The 14,542-nt window shown below is 44.3% G+C and overlaps 1 long non-coding RNA gene and 1 pseudogene across 1 annotated transcript in view; both read left to right on the plus strand.

Moving 5' to 3' along the window:
- Window positions 1-2,708, plus strand: part of LOC124519803 (uncharacterized) — a 29,577-nt gene extending 26,869 nt beyond the window's left edge. Inside the window, exons 3-4 of the long non-coding RNA XR_006964193.1 lie at window positions 625-686; window positions 2,515-2,708. This is a non-coding gene — a long non-coding RNA (uncharacterized LOC124519803). The remainder of the gene's footprint in view (window positions 1-624; window positions 687-2,514) is intronic.
- Window positions 2,709-10,417: 7,709 nt separating this feature from the next.
- Window positions 10,418-14,136, plus strand: LOC124519801 (adenosylhomocysteinase-like; annotated as a pseudogene).
- The last annotated feature ends 406 nt before the right edge of the window (window positions 14,137-14,542 follow it).

The following is a 14,542-nucleotide window of genomic DNA, read 5'->3' on the forward strand; positions in this document are numbered from 1 at the left end:
ATCGTTTTTAAGGTGGTTTTTTTTTTTAAAGTTTATTTATTTATTTTGAGAGAGAGACAGAGAGAATGAGCAGAAAGGGGCAGAGAGAGAGAGAGAGAGAGAGAGAGAGAGAGAGAGGGAGAGAGAATCCCAAGCAGGCTCCACACTGTCAGCACAGAGCCCAATGCGAGGCTTGAACTCACAAACTGTGAGATCATGACTGGAGCCAAATTCAAGAGTCAGAGGCTTAACCAACTGAGCCCCCATTATCATTTTTAGATGGAATCTTGGTCAATTCATACGATGTGCACCCTTCATAGTGAATGAGATGATTTTAGGTGGTGCACAGGTGAACATTTTTTTAAAGTTTCATTCTTGCTAATGAAAAGATCATCAGAATAAGCCTGAGCAAGCAAAGCTGTTTATTAGACTTATTCCAAAAGAGGAGAGCACTCCTCTGACAGTTTTAGTTATGTGCCAGGAGGCAGAGCTCAAAGAAGAAAACTTACAGGTTTTGAGGTCTGGGCTCAAGTGGTTGAAGGTCGGTCTCTCAAGGCAGAGAATGGACGGGGGCCGGGTTTGGGATGGGAAGACACAGCAAGGCGAGGATCTGCAGGAGTAAACTGCTATCTGATGTTTTCTCAGGTGGGCACACTGTTTTCCTGAATAAAGTCATTTGCAGAAATTTCCTGAAGCAAACAGCAAAGGTATTTATTGGTGTACGATCTTATTTTCCTGGGCAAGGATTCTTGGAACAAACGGTTGTGTTCTGTTGACACAGATGGACTCAGTTCTCATAATTACGTGTTTCGTTAATGTGTGTTTGATAATATATAATTGGTGCTTCAAACTGCTAATCGTGAAAATAATATTATTTAGGACAACAGGGAAGTAAATTAAATTTAAAGATAAAAGCTGAGTTCATCAAAGAAAACTAATAGTATAGGTGATACTAAACCATGACAAAAATTCTGAGTACAGTATATGAACAACTGAGGTGTGAAAAACACTATTCGATATGGGAGAATGTCCTGGTGGAGTCTAGAGTGGAGGAAAATCCTCTTACGGGGAAGGAGTGTAGCCCACAGTTGAATCATCGGAGAAAGCCAGGGTAGACGAGCGGGATTGGCAGAGCTGGTTGCCTGGTCTGGGAGGGGCCCCGGTGCCCCCTGGGTTTAGTGTCATCTCCCTTGTACAAATGAGCTGAGCACTAGAAAAGTCCCTCTGTCTGGAAACTCTGACTTACTTGTGGGTCTACTTGGGGTTTGAGCTTTCAAACAGGAAGTAGCAGCTGCTGTTGGAAGATCCTATGCAAGACAGATGGATTCCCCATTAGTGGCACCTGCCATTGTGGTCACCCAGATGCCAACTGCATAATGTAGCAAAAAGGCACTGAGACTCAATGAAGGGCAAACCAACCAGAATGCCTCGGTGATGGATATTTTGAACAAACTGAAAAGGATAGAAGGAGGAGGCAAGGGCAGCTTCTGGTTTTCTAGAAACCAGAGCCGAAGCAACTTCAGTGGTGGGGTTGGTGTAGGGGAAGGAGGATAAATCCCGGGCAATTCAGGCCAAAGTTAGCTTGCCTTTGAGGAGAGGAACATTTGGGACCAGATAGAGAACAGCCTTTCTTAGGTAGAAAGCCCAGGACCAGGGGAGAATCCTGTAGTATCTGCTATGTTCAGGTGCCTGCTGAGACAAAATAAAGCAGTCCGAGTCAGGGAGATGATGGGGGTGGGAAGAAAGCAGGCAGAAGGAGGCAGTTCCTTTATGTTGCCAAGAATCTCACTACAGTGCTCATCAGTGACTTGAATCATCCTGAGACCTAACTCTAAGGAACTTCATCCAGCATGCTACTCAAACCAGAGTAGGTGGGGCTCACCCTACAGCAAAACCAAGGGAACTGGAAAAGGAGCCATTCTGAAAGCAACCCTATTCCCTTCCTCAAAGACAAGGATCAGATATCGCCAGTATTCTGCAAATCAACCATTCCTAATGATTGTGTGTGTGTGTGTGTGTGTGACGGCTGCAATTTTGCTCACCACTTTGTTACGCCCCTGTCAGCTTCCCTGACCAGCATTGCATGGTGGTTGGAATTTGGTTTTATTTCCTGTCTTCTGCTGGTTTTGGGTTTTATTTGCTGTTCTTTTTCCAGCTCTTTAAGGCATAAGGTTAGGTTGTGTGTCTGAGATCTTTCTTCCTTCTTTAGAAAGGCTTGGATTGCTGTATACTTTCCTCTTATGACTGCCTCTTATGACCGTCCTAGAGGTTTTGGGTTGGGGTGTTGGAATTTGGTTTTAGTAACTAACATCAGGCTTCCAGGCACCTTCACCATCAACTGGTAACCTAAAAAATTAAGCGTTCAAAAAATGCAACAAAGTAAACAGCAGGCAATGGCCTTACCAGCACCAAAGAAACATCCAGGTAATAAAGTGGAAGACTAACCAAGATGTGGGCATTTGAATGTTTACTATCATTCCTTAGGAAACAAACAACTAGAGAAGGAAAATGTCAGCAGAGGTTTTTTTTTTCCAGCAAGCCAAGATCCTGAGAATGACTGTACAGAGACAAGAGAGCAGCCTCCCTGAGCAGCCACGAGGCTTTTGTGTTTTGTTTTTTGTTTTCTTACTGTTTGGGTAATATGAGTTGAAAGAAGAAATATCAATAACACATGGGGAGAATCCCAACTAAAGAAATCTGAAACATATAATAAAAGTTTTTTCCCCCCATTTCTATTATTTTGGATGCTGGTGTTAAACTTCCAAGTGTTAGGATTTAAAAGGAAATTTTATGCCCTTCTTATTTATTTCTAGGATGAAATAGGATAGCATTTTTGTTTTCTTACATGGCTTTCTTTGAAAATGTGCAATATATTGGTGGCTCAGTCAGTTGAGCCTCAGATTCTTGATCTCTGTTCGGGTCCTGATCTCAGGGTTGTGAGTTCCACCCCGCGCTGGGCTCCACACTGGGCATGAGGCCTACTTAAAAAAAAGAGTGGGGCACCTGGGTGGCTCAGTCGGTTAAGCGTCCAACTTCAGCTCAGGTCATGATCTCACGGGTTCGTGAGTTGGAGCCCCGCATCGGGCTCTGTGCTGACAGCTCAGAGCCTGGAGCCTGCTTCCGATTCTGTGTCTCCCTCTCTCTCTGTTCTTCCCCTGCTCACACTCTGTCTGTCTCTCAAAAATAAATAAACATTAAAAAGAAAACAGAAAGAAAGAAAACGTGCATTATAAAGTTCCTCAAAAATAAAATGTTTACCCTTGAAAGGAAAAAAAAAAAAATTGCTCCACCACTCAATACCCAAGTCACCATACACATGATGCTTATTCGCCCTGAGTCTGGTGTTTTCCCACTTGTGCCTGTGATGTTATGAAGACCACGTGACAGAGTATATGCAGAATGTTTGGCACATTGTCAGGACTTAATATGTATTTGCTGTTAGCTAATGTTTTTTATGAATCTGACGGGGGGAGTGGGGCGTGGGGGTGGGGCGTGGAGGTTGTTTTTGGATTCCTGCTTCCTGTGGGTCTGACCAGAGAGAGAAGTGAATCAAAGCGTGAGTGAGGCCAGGGCAAGAGGCACACAGGCAAGGGTCCACGATCTTCGGGAAACTTACAGTTTGCTCGTGTCATTTATATTCCTGGTCAAAAAAAAAAAAAAAAAAAGGCTACAAAACCCCCGCAAACAACAAAAACACACAAACCTCTAGGAACGGAAGACAAGAGAAGAAAGAAGGAGGAGGAGGAAGATACCCAGGGAAAATGATGAGAAATGCTGATTTGCTACCCTGAGCCTATAGGGAAAGCTTCCATGTGATGGCTTATTTGGACCAATGCTGCTTGAAGAAAGAAAACTCAGCAGAGAAAAACAAAAAAAAAAAAAAAATAGGGTGAATAAAGGCTTGTGAGAAACCCACACAGCCCATGTGATGGAGAGATATGCTCATGAAGGGATAGTCCATGAAAAGGGGCAGATTTTAAAAAGTTTGTAGGTACACCCAGTCACAATTTTGTGAAACATTATACTCACGTTGACAATAATTAGAAGACAATTTGCCATAATTTGAATATATTGTCTGGTAAAGCTCTAAAGATAAAATTCAGTATGAAAAGTTAACGAAGCACTATAAGATAATTTAAAATTACTTTAACGTTGTTTTGATTAATTTGGCATTGTTTCAGTTGATTCCTAGGCTATCACTTTTGATAACTAAGTGCTCCCTCATTTTGCTGTTACCTTTCAAGACAGTGTCAGACACATCTCTATATAATCACTATTAAATAAAAAACACAAGAACTCCTTGGATAGGATAGGGCGCTGGGGATACCACCATGGGACATGCGTCACAGGGTCCTTATTTATTTATTTAAACATTTTTTTTTAACGTTTATTCATTTTTGAGAGACAGAGAGAGACAGAGTACAAGTAGGGGAGAGGCAGAGGGAGAGGGAGACACAGAATCTGAAGCAGGCCCCAGGCTCCCAGCTGTCAGCACAGAGCCTGATGCGGGGCTTGAACTTGAGACCATGACCTGAGCCGAAGTTGGCCGCTTAACCGACTGAGCCACCCAGGCACCCCACAGGGTCCTTATTTTTAAAAGATTTCCATCTGGCTCTCCCCAGTCTAGTCCTCCTTTAAGACCCTGTAGTGCCCCATGATTCTTCAGATGTGGCATGAAACCCACTGTATTTTTTTTTTTTTTTTTTTTTTTTTATTTTTTATTTTTGGGACAGAGAGAGACAGAGCATGAACGGGGGAGGGGCAGAGAGAGAGGGAGACACAGAATCGGAAACCGGCTCCAGGCTCCGAGCCATCAGCCCAGAGCCTGACGCGGGGCTCGAACTCACGGACCGTGAGATCGTGACCTGGCTGAAGTCGGACGCTTAACCGACTGCGCCACCCAGGCGCCCCAGAAACCCACTGTATTTTAAGCACCTGTTGATTTGTTTCTCTCCCCCTTGGATGGCGAACCGAAAAGGCAGATCATAAATACTTGTTGACTTAGAGCGCAGATCTGAAGGAAGAGCAGGGGCAAGCCCTTTGAATCTTGGGGAGGAGCACTGGGCAGAGGGAATAGCAGAACAAGTGCCTGGGAGGGTTGGGCATGTTCCAGGAGCTGGGGGTGGGGGTGGGGGTCGAGGGTTGGGAGTGGGGGGCAGGGTGCAGAACGATTGGAGTGAGGCAGTTAGAACAGAAGAGCCCTCAGAGAGGTAAACAGGGCTTGTAGATTGGGTAGAAGCTGGTAGTGACTGTAAGAAGTTTGGAGTCCGTGGGGGATTTTGAGCAGACGAGTGAAATAAATGATCTGGCTTTTGAAGTTGAAAGGATCCCTCTGGCTGCCAGACTGAGAATCAGCATGAGAAAGCAAAGACAGTGAGCCGGCACTGTAGTGCCTCCAGGCAAGTACTCCAGGCAAGAAAGTGTGGTGGCTTCACTTTGGAGGGAGTATGCAGGTCAGGCTCTGGAGTCACTGAGCAGGTTGTGAAATGGGAGAGTCAGAGAAGGTGAGCACGACCCCAAGGCCTTTGGCCTGCCTGACTGGAGCATGGAGTTGCTTTCTCGAGTGCATAAGGGGAACAGGTGCCCTGTGCAGAGAAGCCCAAGAGTTTGGTTTGGACGTATGAAATTTGAGTTCCTTATTAGATACATCTTTTTTTTGTTTGTTTTTTCAATGTTGAATTCTTCATCCAAATTGGAGAGTTAGTGGTGTTTCTTTTTCAGTATTACAGTCTATCAGGAACTGAAAGCTTTTGTAACAGTCTGGCAGGAACTGAAACCATGGCGGGGGGAGGGGAAGGCTGGAGTGTTTTTGTTTAACCATAAGGAGATAGGGGCGCCTGGCTAGTCCAGTCAGAAGAGCATGCAACTCTTGATCCTGAAGTGGTGAGTTCAAGTCCCATGTGTGGCATAGAGTTTACTTAAAACAGCACAAAGCGGGGCGCCTGAGTGGCGCAGTCGGTTGAGCGTCCGACTTCAGCCAGGTCACGATCTCGCGCTCCGTGAGTTCGAGCCCCGCGTCAGGCTCTGGGCTGATGGCTCGGAGCCTGGAGCCTGTTTCCGATTCTGTGTCTCCCTCTCTCTCTGCCCCTCCCCCGTTCATGCTCTGTCTCTCTCTGTCCCCAAAATAAATAAACGTTGAAAAAAAAAATTAAAAAAAAAAAAACAGCACAAAGCAAAACAAACAAAAAAGCCTACAAGGAGACAGATTTATACCCACAAACCCATGGTTCTTCAGCAAGGAATATGACATTTGAGGCACTCTTCAACAGCCAGCCCAAGGCTATTAGTGCTCAGTGTTGTGGGTTTTTGGATTAAGGCAATTCTGAAGGGAAGTTTGAAATTCTAAAATGTATGTGGGGCTCTCTTTGGAGAGGCAGTCTGCCATGGGCCCTGAACGTCCCTGTGTGCTCTTGCTGAGTGTGCCTGATTGTTAGGTCCGTGCATCTCCTGATACAGAGCAATTTCTCTAGTTAGTCACATTAAGTAGGTCATACCAGAGGGAGAATGGCTTGTCTCTTGCCTGCTCAAGGGCTGGGGCCTTGACCCTGTGTTCCTCTCCTGCATGGCAATCCACTGTGTATGCAGGTGTCATTTGGGACCATGGCACAATCCCTGTGTTACAATGGAACTTTTGAAGCAAAGGTGCTCATGTTGTTTGCTCTGTTGTTAGTAATCAAGTCCTTTGTCTCTGACCCAGGAGTCTCGTGCCTTCTGCCAGCGTCCATGAAACAGGAACACAGTAACTTGTTAGTGTGCAAGGGGGTTAAAATTTCAGACCTTTTACATTTCTTGACCAGTCTCATCTTCCTCAAAGGAGTTGTCTGAAGCTCATGCCTGGGTGGAGAGGTAGTTTGGGTAAAATAGAAAGAGGATCAGGGCAGATGTCCCAGGCCCAGCAGAGAAGGACTCTATTTCTTCTTGTGGACTGTGTTTCTGGATAAATTACTTGATGGGGCAAAAATAAAGAAAACTGATTACATGGAGCTGAAGGGCATAGGTTAATTTTCAATTTGTTTATATTGTTTTACTCACCACATAGGAAATGGGAATCCTTCCTACAATTCCTTAGGTTTGAGTAAAGGATGGGGACAGGTGGAAAGGTCATTTTCAGGGTAGAGGCAGAAGATCATGGCTGCTGAAAATAAAGGAAATCCCAGTCCACTTTTGCCCAGGGATGGATAGGTAGTCAGGCCACAAAAATGCACCACCTTTATTTTTACAAAGAGAATCCATTTGCATTTATTTTTAAGAAACTCAAGACTGCCTAGGCCCCTGGAGTGCTGAATCTTCACATTCATTGCCCTTAAGACCACCTCCCTCCCTTGTTGGAACTGCCCTTGCTGTGCTAGGGTTAGGAGTGGGAGGCAGGTACAAAGATCTAGAAGAGTCACTGACTGTCTAAAGGAGTAGCAGAGGGAGGCATAATTTCAGTAAGTGTCAGCCTTTCAGAAATATACAATACTAACTTAGTAATGTATTGACTTTATGTAGACTTTTGCAAATCTAACTTTTATACTGTGTGCCATGTAATCCCTCTTCTTTCTACTGGGGGTCATCTTTTGAGAGTTGATATCAGTGATGAAAGGGGAGGGAAATAATAATGGGGCTTGTCTGGAGCCATCAACACAAAGAACACACAGATGAATCGATATTGTACAGTAGGTTTGACTGAGGTATAGTGAAATTCATTTTCCCACCAGTGATTTCCTCAGTGGTTTATCCTATGTTCCCCTCTAGCCACTCCAGCCCTTCTGGCTGGCCAAAATCTGTGCTTAGAGGGTTGAAGGAGAGGATTAGAATGGCACCCTGTGACAAAGGATACATAAATAAACATTTTTTTTAATGAGCTCACGTTTCTTTTGCCCTAAAAAAGTAAGAAATGCTTGAATCCATTGCTTGTCTTTATCCTTCTGAACTATGCTGCCAACCCAAATAGATGAGAATGTGGGAAAGTGATGGAATTTAGAGATGTCAGAAACCACTTTGATAAGAGGTAAGAAGTTCTGACTTCTTTTTTTTAATGTTTATTTATTTATGTTGAGAGAGAGAGAAATGATATGTGTGCATGAGTAGGGGAAGGGCAGAGAGAGAGAGAGAGAGAGAATCCCAAGCAGGCTCTGCACTGTCAGCACGGAGCCCAACGCAGGGCTTGGACTCATGAACCATGAGATCATGACCTGAGCCAAAATCAAGAGTCAGACACTTAACCAACTGAGCGACCTAGGCATCCTAGGAAGCTCTGACTTTTATACCCATATGGTACTTTTGTTTTACTTAGTGTGTTGGCTAAATGGAAAAAAAACCAAAAAAACAAAAAACAAAAAACCTTTATCTTCTCCCATGCAAAATAGTCTACTTCATCTCAATTTGCAAAATTTCTTGTTTACTTCCTTTACTCAGTATTCCAGGTCTTCATATAAAAGGACAGGCATTATGTCTCACGCTGAAATCCAGATCGCTGATGTCCAGATTAGATTCTAGTCATTTCCATTCTCTTTTGCCATCATGTCATATAACAAAAAAAATGCATTAATTGCCAACAGTCTCTGAATCAGGTCTCCTGCAATAGAATTGGTGAATTAATGGAAGTTTCCGCATCATTTAAAAAACGAGGAATACTAATACAAATGCTTATTGTGTCTACAGCAGGGATTTTGTGGGTAATCACTATCTGCTTGAATCCAAAGACAGAGAGATAATTACTTGCTTCCCGGGGGAACGGTCTGTTAAGAAAAACACTTTCGGTTTTGTTGTGGAGAAGCAGCACTAGGGTAAGGAAGGAAAGACATAGCATTTCAAGTGTTCTGGGAAGGATGGACTGATGACCTTGAGGAAGGAAGCATTTGTACTGGGGCGTTTTTGGGTAGAAAGGAGTTCTTTCAGATTCTGAGCCTTTTCTGTGAATTCTAGATTTTCTCCAGGTTCAGGGGTTGGGTAAGCCAACAGGGCTATTTTTCAGAAAACATGGACAGTGGATTATTAGCTTTCCATCAAGAGGGCTCTATTCACATGCTGTCCACTCCTAGAACATAAACATAGGATCTTCCAAAATCAGCCACACGTGACTATTGAGCACTCTCAATGTGGCCAGTTTGAATTGAGATGTGTTATAAATGTAAAATACACATCAGATTCTGAAGACATAGTGTGAAAAAAGACTGAACCATATTATTAAGTTTTACAATACTGAGATGTCAAAGTGATAATATTTTGGATATAATGGATTAGATAAACTATAATATTAACATTAACATCACCTGTTTCTTTTTACTTTTAAAGATGTGACCACCATAAAATTTGAAGTTACATGTATTTCCTTTGGAAGGCACTGCTCTAGAAATTCAGAAGAATAGAATAACTGTAAGAAAGGGAGAAGGAACACAGAGGAAAAAAAAAAATTGACTTTTCTTCCCCCTTTAGGTCCTGAGGAATTTAGTGAAGGAAAAAAATTTTTTTCTCTTAGAATTTTAGAGCTAAGTCCATTAGAAATGATCTAGTCTGATATATCTTAAACTAAAGAACCTTGGGAAATTTGGAAGTAATCTGTAACTGCAGACCCCAGCTTGAGAAGCAATGATAGAATCCAAGAAACTTATGTTATAGATTCAGGAAAGTAAGGCTCAGGAGACTAAGTGACTTCAGGGTGCTTAGTGAAGACGTAAGACTGGGAACCTGGTCTCCCTTACCCAGTCTGTTCTCTGGTACCCTATGAAAATGTTTTGTTTTGTTTTGTTAACAAGAAGAGGTGAATTATTCCCACAAATGTGTCAGTATACGTGGAAAAGTGATATGTCTCTACAGCAAAAGGAGAGTATATCAGGATAGACCTGAGGCTATCCTAAAAAAAAGGTCAAATTCAGTTCGCTTCCTTTCATTCAACGGGTATGACATTTCCATATTTCCCTTTTTACCCCAGATAGTCCTAAATTCCTCGTTTGGATTTTATATTCTATATTCTGGCACCGTGATGAGGCTTTTTTTTCTTTAATGTTTATTTATTTTTGAGAGGGGGGGAGAGAGAGAGAACATGCATGGAAGGGACAGAGAGAGAAAGGAAGACAGAGGACTCGAAGCAGACTCAGCACAGTCAGCACAGAGCCCCGTGTGTGGCTCGAAGCCACCAACCGTGAGATTACGACCTGAGCCACTTAGGTGTCCCACCCTGATGAACCTTTTGTTTTTTTTCAACGTTTTTTTTTTTTTTTTAAATTTTTGGGACAGAGAGAGACAGAGCATGAACGGGGGAGGGGCAGAGAGAGAGGGAGACACAGAATCGGAAACAGGCTCCAGGCTCCGAGCCACCAGCCCAGAGCCTGACGCGGGGCTCGAACTCACGGAGCGCGAGATCGTGACCTGGCTAAAGTCGGACGCTTAACCGACTGCGCCACCCAGGCGCCCCATGATGAACTTTTTAAAAAACTTATTTTGATATCTTCCTCCCTGGATCCATACGTGGTATGAGGGTTATATTTCCTTTTTAGATTCCTCTCTTTCTTCAAATTCAGAAGTTTCCTCTTCAAAATATACACCCTTTGTCTGCTCCAAGTCTTTTCTCCAGGACTGCTGTTAGTAAAACATATGTCACGCCATCAGTCGTGTCTTATGGATTCTCTGTTGCCAAGGCAGCAAACTGAGAGGCTGGCCTCAGATAGCACCTTCTGGTAAACTCCTCAGAGCTTTCCTCAGGTAGGAGCACAGTGTTTCCTTACAACATGAAAAGTTCCTGGAGCTCTTAAAAAAAGTTTCTGGAATGTGCCCGTGCCTGTCCAGACTTCCTATACCTTTTCTCTTGCTTGGGGTCAATGACCCGGCAGCGGTATCTAGTGGCCTCTGCCATGGCATTTTCTCATCTAAGGAAGTCCAACCTTTTGTTCAAGTTCTTGGCCCCTGGGACAGTTGCGAGATTGGCCTTAATGATTACACAAAAACAGTTCTCTACTTCTCTTTGTCCGCTCCGAATGCTTTAGAACTATCATATATAATTAGCACCGTCCACCGTCTTCCAGGGAATCTAGACAACCCACCAGCATGTTCTCTCTGCGTCTACTGTTAAAAGAAAATTTAGATTTTGGAAACTTTGTGATTACTTTCCAGAAGAAAGATGTTATGAGGAACTAGTCTAAAGAACTGACTCATGCTGGGTAACTAAGTGTTCCTGTTCATTCCACGATGACTAACAGCATTCTTCTGGCTGTTAAGTGTGATGATTTCAATTATTATATTGTGTAACCAAAAGATGGCAGTGCTCACTCTTCCTGTTTTCTGTGGTAGGACAAAATGGAAAGGTCATCTTGTTCTTCCATTTTTTCCTTTACTCATCACAAAGTGAAAATAGTGAGTAAAAGTTACATAAGCAAATAAGTAAAATATATCTGGAGCCTCTTCAGTATAACACTGATAATTTGCTAAGGGCAATTCCGTGGCAAAAAGAATATAAGACATTTTCTTTTATTTGCTTGATTTACTTTTCTGGTTGCTTCTATTTTGAACACTTAAAACACGGCCTCCAGAAAACCTCCATGATACTTGACTGGTGGCTGTTAGTTCATGTCTGTATGTGCCAAGAGAATACTGACTAAAATAAAATTCGGCAATTTGTTGGTTATTGTATTTCCCCAAATTACTGCCCCATTAACCCCATCCCATCTTATGCATCAATTTATCCTTTGAATCCAAGTGATTTTTTTTTCTTTTAGAACTTTACTTTCTTGTAAGTTATGTCACTTAACAATTAGACCAAAGATTTGATCATCTAGAGTAGTATACCTAGACCCATACCCTGCTTAAATAGGAAGCCATACAGTCTGGCAGAGTCAGTAAGTAATTTAACTCTTACTGGAGCTGAATGCCTCCAAAAAGAATGATTTCAGTTCATCCTATTCATTGATGAAGTCAGTTGGCTACATACAAAAAAGATTTGGGGATAATCTGTGTGGATAGATTGTGTGTGGTAGTCAGACCTGAATTCACATCCAGACCTTGCTCGGCACTGTGATTGGGAATAAGTTACTCAACTTTGGGCAAGTTTCATCCTAAGTAAAAATGATGATAAAATACCCAGTGTGCAGGCCGGTTGTGAGAATAAGGTGAAACAATCAGTATACGCGGAAATAGCTCTCCTGACCAGTAGTCAGTTAACCTACGCCTTCTTCCTTCCTATTAAGAAAACATACACTTATATCCACCATTATTGTTGTTTGGTCAGTAAAAGAGAATAAATAACAGAACTATACGTGTGCAAGTGTTCTATTCCTTTGGGAACAAATACTTAATTGATTTCCATATTCCATAGGAGTTATTGTTTAAATCATTCATTCAGCAACTCCTTCAGTTGTAACATGTATTGAGGGCCGGGGCTCTGCTAAATGTCTACATGGATTGACTCCTTTAACTCATAGCACCCCTACAACAAGATGCTATCATCCCCATCTTACAGCTGGAGAAATGGAGTTACAGAGCTGTTGAATAACTCGTCCAAGGCCACGCAGCCAACAAGGTGGAAAGCTTAGAATTTAAAAAGTGTCTCTAGAGTCTATGCGACTCCACATCTCTATTTACCCTGATAAAAAAGAAGAGGGTAAGTGCCTTGTAAGGGAGTCTTCTTCTCTTTCCCTTTCTCTTTCTCCTCCTCCTCCTCCTCCTCCTTTTCTTCTGTTCTTTAAGAAAAGTTTTATTTTAGCCTGCTCAGTGCCACCCTCCCTGTGCAAGTCTGTAGCCCTAGGGCCAGCCCCCTTCACCGATGTGCATCACTCTGTGCAGAAGCACTGCCAGCATGTCAGACAAACTGCCCTACAAAGTCGCCGATATCAGCCTCGCCTCCTGGGGACACAAGGCCCTGGACGTTGCAGAGAATGAGATGCTGGGCCTCATGCCCACGAGGGAGATGTACTCAGCCTCCGAGCTGCTAAAGGGCACCCGCATCGGTGGCTGCCTACACATGACCATGGAGACTGCCGTCCTCATTGAGACCCTCGTAGCCGTGGGTGCTGAGGTGCGATGGTCCAGCTGCAACATCTTCTCTACCCAGGACCATGCAGCGGCTGTCACTGCCAAGGCTGGCATTCCAGTGTACGGCTGGAAGGGTGACATGGATGAGGAGTATCTCTGGTGCACTGAGCAGACCCTGTACTTCAAGGATGAGCCCCTCAACATGATTCTGGACGATGGAAGTGACCTCACAAACCTCATTCACACAAGGTACCCATAGCTCCTTTCAGGCATCCGAGGCATTTCTTAACAGACCACAATGGGATGACAACCAATGGGAAGCTGAAGGTGCTTGCCATCAACGTCAATGACTCTGCCACCAAGGGCAAGTTTTACAACCCGTGTGGCTGCCAGGAGCCTCTTACAGATGGCATCAAGTGGGCCACAGATGTGATGATTGCAGGTAAGGCGGCAGCGATAGCAGGTTGTGGCAATGTGGGCAAAGGTTGTGCCCAGGCCCTGCAGGGTTTCGGGGCCTGCATCATCATCACAGAGATCGACCCCATTAATGCCCCTCAGACTGCCATGGAGGCCTGTCAGGAAGGCAACATACTTGTCACCACCACGGGCTGTACTGACATCATCCTCGGCCAGCACTTTGAACAGATGAAAGATGATGCCATTGTGTGTAACATTGGACACTTCGACGTAGAGATTGATGTCAAGTGGCTGGATGAAAATGCTGTGGAGAAGGCGAATGTCCACCTCCAGGTGTACGGAGAATGGACTGAAAAATGGGCTCTGTAACATCCTGTTGACTGAGGGCCAGCTGGCCAACCTGGGCTGCACCATGGGCAACCCCAGCTTTGTGATGAGCACCTCATTCCCCAACCAGGTACTGGCACAGATAGAGTTGTGGAGCCACCCAGACAAGCACCCTGTTGGGGTCCACTTCCTGCCCAAGAAGTGGAATGAAGCAGTGTCTGAAGCTCATCTGGGTAAGCTGAATCTGAAGCTGACCAAGCTGACGGATAAGCAGGCTGACTGATAAGGGGCTTGTCCCGTGATGGCCCCTTCAAGGCTGATCATTACTGCCACTGAGAACTAGGCCTGTTGTTTGCCTTATAGCTGCTGGCCTCACTGGGGTCCCACTTCACTTCCCCAAGAGCAAATGGCACCAACTTTTTTTTTTAATGTTTTAAAAATGTTTTTATTTATTTTTGAAGGAGAGAGAGAGACAGAGCATGAGCAGGGGAGGAACAGAGAGAGAGGGAGACCCAGAATCTGAAGCAGGCTCCAGGCTCTGAGCTGTCAGCACAGAGCCCGATGTGGGGCTCGAACCCACCAACTGTGAGATCATGACCTGAGCCGAAGTCGGACGCTTAACCGACTGAGCCACCCAGGCGCCCCAAATGGCACCAACTGTGAGATAGGCTTGTGAATGTCCCCCATTGACTCTCTGGGGCTGGTCACTCAGTCTTTAGCCTCTGCGACATCCCTCATGCTGCTCCAGGTGTGGCAGGGGGAATTGAGAAGCCCTTCCTCAAGCCCTGGTCATGACAGAGGTACACAGGAAATACCCATGGGGAGCCATGAGCTCAGGAGGTTTGGAACCGCTCACTCAGTCCGTCCTTAC

This window comes from Lynx rufus, unplaced genomic scaffold, assembly GCF_022079265.1.
Source record: "Lynx rufus isolate CCGP_SWC_20201006 ecotype Redwood Valley unplaced genomic scaffold, mLynRuf1.p SCAF_29, whole genome shotgun sequence".
Classification (NCBI taxonomy): domain Eukaryota; kingdom Metazoa; phylum Chordata; class Mammalia; order Carnivora; family Felidae; genus Lynx; species Lynx rufus.